The sequence below is a fragment of the Siphateles boraxobius genome, unplaced genomic scaffold (genome assembly GCF_051911475.1).
Source record: "Siphateles boraxobius isolate OS27281-9 unplaced genomic scaffold, OSU_SipBor_1 130, whole genome shotgun sequence".
In the NCBI taxonomy this organism is placed as follows: domain Eukaryota; kingdom Metazoa; phylum Chordata; class Actinopteri; order Cypriniformes; family Leuciscidae; genus Siphateles; species Siphateles boraxobius.
Window position 1 is genome coordinate 10258703 of NW_027508734.1, and position 9901 is coordinate 10268603.

At 46.3% G+C, this 9901-nt stretch overlaps 1 pseudogene across 1 annotated transcript; it reads left to right on the plus strand.

Annotated features, from left to right (window-relative positions):
• The first annotated feature begins 7906 nt into the window (after window positions 1–7906).
• On the plus strand, window positions 7907–9692 carry LOC143736501 (uncharacterized; annotated as a pseudogene). The gene is made up of 6 exons (XR_013203461.1): window positions 7907–8120; window positions 8214–8564; window positions 8653–9006; window positions 9099–9206; window positions 9389–9459; window positions 9579–9692. The product of XR_013203461.1 is annotated as an uncharacterized LOC143736501 (transcript).
• Window positions 9693–9901: the final 209 nt, after the last annotated feature.

The following is a 9901-nucleotide window of genomic DNA, read 5'->3' on the forward strand; positions in this document are numbered from 1 at the left end:
CTAAAGGCTCCTTTTTAATTGTCACAAAATACTATAGCAACAAACGCCACAAAGACACTATCTTAAACACCATTTTTCAAAAATTTTCTCCACATTCAAGGCAAGTCATTATTTGTATAGCACTTAATATAATAGAAATAGTTTCGAAACAGCTTCACAATAACAAACAGAATTTTACAGAATTATTAATGTAAACTTCATTAAATACGAGACATTCAAATTCTGCTGTAAAGCAGCTGTAGCGAGATAATAGTAATAGTCATTCACGTCATAAGGTTATTCTGACACATGCAATAAAATAATTATGTAAAATGAATGTTAAAAGTAATTTAAAAGAGATAATGATGCTATGGTACAACATTTTGATAATATGTCAGACTACGATATTTGCTATTCTATTTAATTGCTATTACATTCATAAGTTTTTTTTTATATTTATGATTTTAAAATCAAGCTGATTTTATCACTTCTTCTCACAAAAATTCTAGGCTATTGCACAATAAATATTTAATAAAAAGGAAAATATATTATTGATAATTTATATTTGGTAATAAAAAAAATTAACAATTTCCTTTAGAATGGCCTTTATGCTTCGATATTTCCGACTTCCCACTTCGGAAGTCGTGATTACGAGCTCGTCGCATTCAAGTGCTTTGTAATTGTAAAGAACAGGAATCATGGTCATGGACACCAGGTTTATTCTTGCCTTATTTATTGGGAAAATTGTACTTAAGCCAAAATGATACTTGGCATCAATCACTGATAACAATATACACTCTAAAAAATGCTGGGTTGTTTCAACCAAAATTTGGGTCAAATATGGACAAACCCAAATGTTGGGTTAAACATTTAATCATAAAATTTACAGTTTAAAGTGAAAGTTGAAGTTAGGTAAAAATTTTAAATTAAAATTTTAACCCAACATTTGGGTTCTCTCTAGAGAGGTTCTCTCGTATTGCGTAAGTTTAGCTTACGCTACGGGAAAGATTCATCTTCTCGAGATATTGAAGCCAAAAAATTATCCTTAATTTTGTATTCATTGTCAACGCAGTGCAGCAGCTAGCAGACCTAGAGTAGGCCATCTCGCGTGCTCATTGGCTGCCCCAACTGCTCCAGCCTACCAGTGAGCCCGGCGTGACTTCACGCCCAATGAAGGGCGCCCGCGCCTTCATAGCTTCACAGCCCGCCGGAATGGGCGTGGCTTAGCGTATAAAAGTAGGGGGTGTAGGGGGTGTAGGCTGACTTCCCTGATTTTTCATCTCTTCAGCGAGCTCTTCGCATCGCTGGATCTGAGAGAAGCCACCGCCGCCCTCAGCCATCCGTGCGAGCTACACTATCTGGCGACGTATCCTTTACCTTGCTAACCTATTCTAAAAGAGCAGCGAGTGTCTTTTTAAAGATACCTCGCGCTTCCTGCGGCTCGTGTAGAGCCCCACTCAGCGCCGGAGACCGCCACTTGATCTACGCTCTCTGCCTGGGCCTGGAACATGCAGAGCTCGCCCTCGCGTCCGGGGGCTGCGAGCTCTGTGAAGCGCTTTCACTGTCGACCCTGCGGGCTCGACTCGAAGCCTTCAACACGGCAGCAGTCACTCCGCTGTCTGTGGGACCGCGCAGGAAGAAGCGGCGTTCCCTGAGAAAGCCGGAACCTGTGGCCACAGCGACGCGCTCGCCGGAGAACCTCCCTCGAGCCTTGCTTTTCGCCTTCCCCGCCCCTCCTCACCGACGCGCAGCTACCGCTCACGAGCCTCACTGGCGTCGCATCTGAGGCTGAGGCCAAGGGACACGCCATGAGAGACTGCTGCTCCATCCTGGCATCAGACGGCGAGGAATGGTCGCTTCACTCCGCCTCCTCGTCGATCCAGGAATCCACCCGTACCCGCGCTGGAGCTGATGCGGAACTGATGCGCCTGCTGACAGAGGCTGTTGACCGTCTCGGGCTCAAGTGGTCGCTGCCGAAGGAACCCGCGCCGAACAGGCTCGACGGCTGTTTCCTTCAAAGTCGCCGCCGTGCAGCTTCAGCAAGCAGGCCCGCTCCATTCCTGCCGGAACTTGACTCGGAGCTGACGAAGTCATGGAATGCACCATTCTCCTCGAGACTTCAGTCCCAGGCCTCCACGTCACTCTCCCAAGTGGACGGCGCCGCCGAGAAAGGGTACACGGCTATTCCCTCTGTGGAAGAGGCGGTCGCAGCGCACCTTTGCCTGCCCTCCGCGAGATGGCGGTCACGGTCAGCCCTCCCGTCAAAAGCCTGCAGAGCCACATCCTCCTTGGGCGGCCGCACATATGCCGCCTCCGGCCAGGCCGCGTCTGCTTTCCACTCCATGGAGTGCTACAGATCCTGCAAGCCGACCTCCTCCGTGAATGGGATGAGAAGGGCCGGGATCCGGCTGCGGTTACAGACCTGAGAAGTGCGACGGATCTCTCTTCCTGCCGCGACGCTCGAGCTCCGCTAAAGGCCGGTCTCGCGAGAGACAAAGACAGCCTCCTGTGTGAGCCAGCGCCCAGCGTCCAGCACAGCCTCAGCCTTCGCAGGGACGTCAGGGCGGCACGCCCTAGGTCGCGCTCAGACAGCCGTCACAGATTGCCGCCCCCCAGAGGGCCTCGGCAGAAGATCACGCTGAAGTCTGAGCACGCGAAGCCCTCCTAACAAAGAGAGAGAAAAGACGCGCGTGTCCCGCTGCGGCCGGACCGCTGTCAAAGTTTATTTCCCTGTCAGTCCCCTTCAAACAGGCTACTGCAGTGGTTCATTTAGCAGCCAAAGAGCCGGTTTGTACACCCTCTCGCCTGCACACAAACGCCGTTTTCACGGCGACCCAGAGAAATCTCAAAAAGAGTATAATGTCTGGTCCGGCTCACGCCGTCTGTCTTTTAAGTGTAGTGAAAGTGCCCACGCCTCAGTTTTCACCCCTACACACAAGCACTTCGAATCTCGTGTCACTCACAGAGCTCACTCTCATAAAGCGCAGAAAAGCCGCTCGAGTGTTGAATGTAAGAAATGTGTCCACAGGTCTGTGCCCACTATCTGCCCGCTCTGTTACACGATCAAAAAAGCAGGTTATGAATGTAAGTCTCGTGCCCGCCAGAGAGCGTTCACGCTTGCTAACACAAACCTCCCCCCGGGCTCCGCCCGCGCGTTTAAGTGTTATCACAAAACGCAGGGCATTAATAAGACGCTCCCCATCCATTATGATCGGGGCGTCAAATACACTTGTAAGTCTCGTGCCCGCGCACACGCGCTCACGCTTATAGGAAGTTTTTCCGCCCGGAGCGCTACTCGCGCGTCAAAAAGTGAAAAAAGAATGTTCGCCATCCCTTATGATTGGGACATCTCACATAAATCAGCCAGTTTTGGCTTTCAGCGAGCAGCCATTGCCCAGAACCGAGAGCGCGTGCGCCACGCTTTCGGCTCCGGTTCAGTTTCACAAGCCCGCAAATGGCGGCGATCTGAACCCGGAGGCCATTCGCCCCCTAGCGGCTCACATAGCTGCGTGGGAAACTATCCCATGGATTTCAGAATGGGTGCTGAGCTCAATAAAGCACGGCTATACACTTCAATTCATTCGCCGTCCCCCGCGCTTTCAAGCCCGGACCACGACGATAGTGAATGCGGAAGTAGCACACATTGCGGAAATAGCAACATTTCAAAGGATGTTGGGCTGTATGGCATCAGCTGCAGCGGTGCTTCAGCTGGGCCTACTGCGCATGCGCCCGCTCCAACGCTGGTTGAATGCTCGCGCGTCCCGCCGAGCCTGGGTTTCTGGCGGCCAGAAAATCAGAGTGACTCAGACCTGCATAGCGGCTCTGCAGCCCTGGTTAGTAGCCGACTGGTACCAGCAGGGAGTGATGATGGGAACCATCTCTTATCGGAAAGTCATTTCAACAGACGCGTCCAACTCGGGTTGGGGCGCGCTGTTCGAGGGCAGACTGGTCTTCGGCCAGTGGTCAGACCAAGAGAAGTGTTTTCACATAAACTGTCTGGAAATGTTAGCGGTCGAGAACGCGCTGAAGCGCTTCCTCCCGTTCATACAGGACCAATATGTTCTTGTCCGCTCGGACAACATGTCTGTGCTATCCTATGTAAACCGTCAGGGCGGTGTCAGATCCAGAAATCTCTGCAATCTGATGGAACGCCTCCTTATTTGGTCTCAGATGCACCTGCGTTCCCTGAGGGCGGCGCATGTGCCTGACCATTTGAACGACGGCCCAGACAAACTGTCCAGGGACAATGTTCCAACAGGCCCAGGGGAATGCTCCCTGCACCCCCAAATGGTCCAGAGGCTGTGGCGCCTATTCGGCAGAGCGGAAGTCGACCTATTTGCGTCAAAAGACAACGCTTCCCTCCGGTCTCTCTTTTACCACAGGTGATCAGGAGAATCAGGGAAACGCGCCACTCGGTGCTCCTCATAGCCCCGCGTTGGGAGAATCAGATTTGGTTCCCGGAACTAGCACGGCTGTCACTTATAGCTCCGTGGCCGATTCTGGTGAGGGCAGATCTCCTCTCTCAGGCTCGCGGCGCGTTCTGGCATCCCCATTCAGAGCGCTGGTCTCTGCACGCATGGTTGATCAACGGGTACTCGTTGCCCTGCCAGAAGGAGTGATGAACACGATCACGCAGTCTAGAGCTCCTTCCACGAGAAGGCTCTACGCGTCTAAATGGTCGGTGTTCTCTGGATGGTGCAACGACAGAGGTCTGGACCCATGGACATGCGGGGTGGCGCATCTGCTCACCTTCCTACAAAAGCTGTTGGATAAGGGGAGGTCCCCATCCACACTCAAAGTATACGTGGTGGCCGTGGCAGCGTTTGCAAAATCGATGCACGGCCAGTCACTGGGAAGACATGAGTTGGTCATCCGCTTCCTTAGAGGAGCTAGAAGGATGAACCCGCCACGCCCCCCGTCGGTTCCTATGTGGGATTTTCATTGGTCCTCGAGGCCCTGAAAGCCTTTCCATTTGAACCACTAGACTCCTTGGGGTTGAAATATCTATCACTGAAAACCGTCTTTCTGACTGCACTGTCGTCAGTAAAACGTGTGGGGGACCTGCATGCGGTGTCTGTCACCGCATCGTGTCTTGAGTTCGGGCCGAATGACTCTAAAGTCATCCTCAGACCTAGACATGGCTATGTTCCTAAAGTGATGGGCACTCCATTCAGAGTGCAAGTTATTTCGCTGTCAGCTCTGCCAGCATCTGACAGCGAAAGTTAGGTGAATCTCCTCTGCCCTGTCAGGGCGCTGAGATTTTACATTACGCGCTCCGCCTCCTTCAGGCGTTCAGAACAGCTTTTTGTTTCGTTTGGTGGGCGCACCAAGGGTCTCGCCTCCTCGAAACAGAGCCTGTCCAGATGGATAGTGGATGCTATAGCAGCTGCTTACGCGTCAAAAGGTCTGCAATGACCTCTGGGCATCAGGGCTCATTCCACGAGAGGCGTGGGCTCGTCGTGGGCGTGGTCCGGTGGAATTTCTATCCATGACATATGTGTAGCGGCGGGCTGGAGCTCTCCGTCTACCTTTGTCAGGTTTTATAACCTAGAAGTTCCTGCCTTGCAGGCTAAACTTTTGTCAGTTTGAAGGAGAGGTGTATTCTGTCCAGATCTTCCTGCTCAGATCACTCTCACGTGACTCAGCTCTCCTGGTTGAGCTGCACTAGTAGGGTATGTGCCATGTGCCTATACAGACCGGCGCGCTGCTCTGTATTTCCTATGTGTGCTTATGTACAAGTGATGGCCCGCGTGGCTGGCCACCTTATTTATTCCACTTATGGGGTTCCCCTGAAAGTTCGGGGTCTCATGGTGGATGCTTGGCGCGCACGGCGTTGACAAAGTGTTCCCGTACGGAAGCTAAACTTACGCAATACGAGAGAACCTCTCGTAAGAGAGCGATACTCGGTTACTAAACGTAACCTCGGTTCTCTCTAGAGAGGGAACGAGTATTGCGTAACCGGCCGTGCTCGCGCCACGAGCGACTTCGCTTCAGTCGACGAAAAACCAGGGAAGTCAGCTTACAGCCCCTACTTGTATACGCTAAGCCGCGCCCATTCCGGCGGCTGTGACGCTATGAAGGCGTGGACGACCTTCATTGGGCGTGACGTCACGCCGGGCTCACTGGTAGGCTGCAGCAGTTGCCCGCAGGGCAGCCAATGAGCACGCGAGATGGCCTGCTCTTGGTCTGCTAGCTGCTGCACTGCGTTGACAATGAATACAAAATTAAGGATAATTTTTTGGCTTCAATATCTCGAGAAGATGAATCTTTCCCGTAGCGTAAGCTAAACTTAAACCCTCTCTAGAGAGAACCAAGGTTACGTTTAGTAACCGAGTATCGTTTGCCCATATTTGACCCAAATTTGGGTTGAAACAACCCAGCATTGTTTAGAGTGTAGACATTCACCGCACTGTCTAGTCAGCTTACTGCCGATTCTGGAATTTCGGTCAAATACAGGCTATTTTCGCTGTACAATACGCTTTAAATGATTATTCATATAAATATGAACCAGTTTAACAGGAAGAGGCGATGCAGGTTGTGGAAGAAAATAATAAAGGATAGACCTACCTGTCTCAGTGGTAGCTACGACTTGAGAGGGTGTTCATGTCTATTTTTTTTTAACTAAGACACTAGTATTTACGATGATCCTAATAGCACGTGAAGGCAGCATTAGTCCCCTTCTAATTAGTGAGGCAAAAACTTTACTTTATCAATACACAGATGCTTGTCTTGACATTTTAAGTGAAAGTGGTAATTTTACAAGTCAAGTAACATTTCCTGTTAAAACCTTGAAAACACTGTATTAGTGAAACAAACTGCTCCGAAACATGAAGTTTGAGGATCCAAATGCAGTGTTTTTAATGGAAGGGTAATCCACAATCGTAGTAAGACAGGCAAAAGGTCATAGCACATGTAAATCAGTCCAATCAAACAAAAAAATCCAAAGGTAACAGGAAAACCAGGACAAAAGTAGATATCAAAAACCAGGAAAAAAGCAGATATCAATAACCAGGACAAAAGCAGATATCAAAAACCAGGACAAAAGCAGATATCAAAAACCAGGAACATGGAAACCAGTGAAAACTCTCAGAAATGCACATACCGAATTACATATACAAGACTTCGCAGGGAATGAATGAGTGTACATGGTTTAAATAGGCTGAGACTGACAAGGCAATGAGACACAGGTGGATGCAATCAGGGATGACGAGTCCAGGCTGCGAGTTATGGGAAATGTAGTTTCATGAGGGAATGACAATAGTCCGGGCTGGTGTGCCCTCTGGTGGTAATGACGGGCTCTCTCACTGGTGATCGTGACAATTAGTATATATCAAAACATTTTTGAGAAGAAATGATTCAAAATCAAAATTCAGAATTAGAAAAAAATGAATGATTTCAAGAATCAATAGGCCTATCTAAACTAATAGATCTTGCACCAACATCCCAAAACCACAAAGTGGCAGCAGAGACCATATATTCAGTGCAAAGGGCCTACTAATAAGTTACATTCATAGAGGTTTGCAGGTATCGTATATCAATCACATATTTATAAAATCAAAACAATATAAACACTGATTTTGGAACATGCAAATTCTAAGAATTTTGAATAGTATTCTTCACAAATCTAAGCCTATGTGAGAAAACAGGGGTGAATACAGTAGCTGTGGTGAAGAAAATGAGACCATCAAGACAGATAACATCTAACACAAGATAAACTTAAGGGCAGTTTATGAACAACTCTAAAAACAAACCGAGCTGACATTAACAGATAACATAGCCACAACTGTAATCTTATTATATTGACAATGTATGTGTGCACAGGACTATTCGACACTGAATCATTAATTACATCTGTAAGTATCACATCTATCACTGTAAAAGAGAGAACACAACTGTTAAGATAATGAGGCCAGGTTTGTATTTGATCATAAACTGCATGAGTTTAATCTGCGGTTGCAACTGTGTCAGGTCCAGGAAACGAATAATAGTGCTAACAGAACAGAATCATGTGACAGTGCAGTACTTCAAGCATATGTTATAGGCTACAACATTATATAACTTTGGTTGCGCTTCTGTTCTCAGACTGAAGAAGAAAATGGATAAAAAACTTTGTGTGATGGTTTTACTCTTAACGGAAATGTGTAAGTATATTTCTATAATTGTAATTGTTCTAATTAGTCTGATATAAATGTTTAATTTTAGTTGTTTTATGCACAATGTTAACTCTTTTACAGTGATGGGACTATATGGAAACATCATACAACTGGATTCGGTTTTATTAGTTCATGAAGGAGATACAGTGGTATTGTCCTGCTCCATTTCAACAAAACAAATAAGTCTGGCTTCATGGTACAAGCAAATCACTGGAGAAGAACCACGTCTTATCGCTTCTTCTATTCTCCATTCATCAGAAAGCCAATTTCATAATGAATTTGACAAAAGTCATTTTAAAGTGTCAAGAGAGACTGGCACTTTTAATCTGAAGATCATGAACACCGTACAATCAGATTCAGCCACATACTACTGTACAACATCTTTCACTAATATCCTTACATTTGGAAATGGCACTCGTCTGGTTATTAAAGGTGAGTCAGTGCATGTTAACGTTAAAGTGTTTATAATGATGATATTGGGAATAAAGCAGCTATTTATACAAAACATCATCCACTCTAGGAGCAGAAACCAGCAAACCCACTCATCTACAGCGGCCCAAGTTTGAACTAGTTGAGTCGGCGGTAAATGTGCCTCTACAGTGTTGAATCCAAAATCAGTTTGTGAGCGGTGGAGGTGAACATCGTCTCTACTGGTTCAGACATGGATAAGGAGAATCTCCTCCAGGATCCATTTATATTCATGGAAACACAAGTGATCAGTGTGTGGAGAGCTCTGAAGCTGGCTGTCTTTCACCGACCTGCGTGTACAACCTCCCAAAGAAACAGTTCAGTTCCTCAGATGCTGGAATTCACTACTGTGGACGGGCCACATGTGGAGAGGCTTTATTTGGAAATGTTCCTAAACTGAATCCTGGTAAGTGTGAGCTTTTCAACATCGCATAGAAAATATCAGCCCTAGAGTGCATATTGTGTGTTAAATATGTAATATTGTTCCTCATGATTTAGACAACTTCAAGAGCCAGAACACACACTTAATCTTTATAATTGGCCTTACGGTGCTGCTGACATCAAACGTTACGATCAATATTCTGCTGTGCTGCATGAGGAGGAAAGGTAAGTGCTTGTTTGAATTCTTGCTTCAACAATCAACAGTTTGTAACGGCATAGTAGCAATTCCATGATCTACTGAGAAGTTTAAATATTCTGCATGCTTTTTTAATTTAATATTTTCTCAGTCAGATGTCCTATATAGAATTAGATCTGATTCTGGCTAACCATTGTGTGTTTTATTGTAGAGTCTATCAATGCAATAGACAGCAAATATCAGCAAATCCAGATTACTGATGATGATGTGACAATAATTCAGGTTTGTCAAATGCAACTCTCCAGATGTAAAACCACTTATAATACATTAATAATTATTTATCTCTATAATTTTGTGGAAGTTAAAATTATATTGTCTGGAATGTTCTTTTTTTTGTGTAGTATAAGGAAGTGATCTTTTGGCCTTCGCCCATCACCACCAAACGCACAAAGAATGAAGAGAAACACCAGACGAAACCATGGCAAAAACAAAAACACAAACCGGCTGTATATTAGCTAGTATTATTCAGTAATAACCATCATTTCATTTGAGCAATTCTGAAAATATTTTTGATCAGTAATTATAGTTACTAATGGGCTGATATGTTGTAGTGACTAAAAGTCCAGTCCCAGTAAATATTTTCCTCATTATCTTATTGCAATAATTACATGCTGTATTCAATTCTTTGATTTGCTTTGTTCATGTAATATTACTGATCATTAAC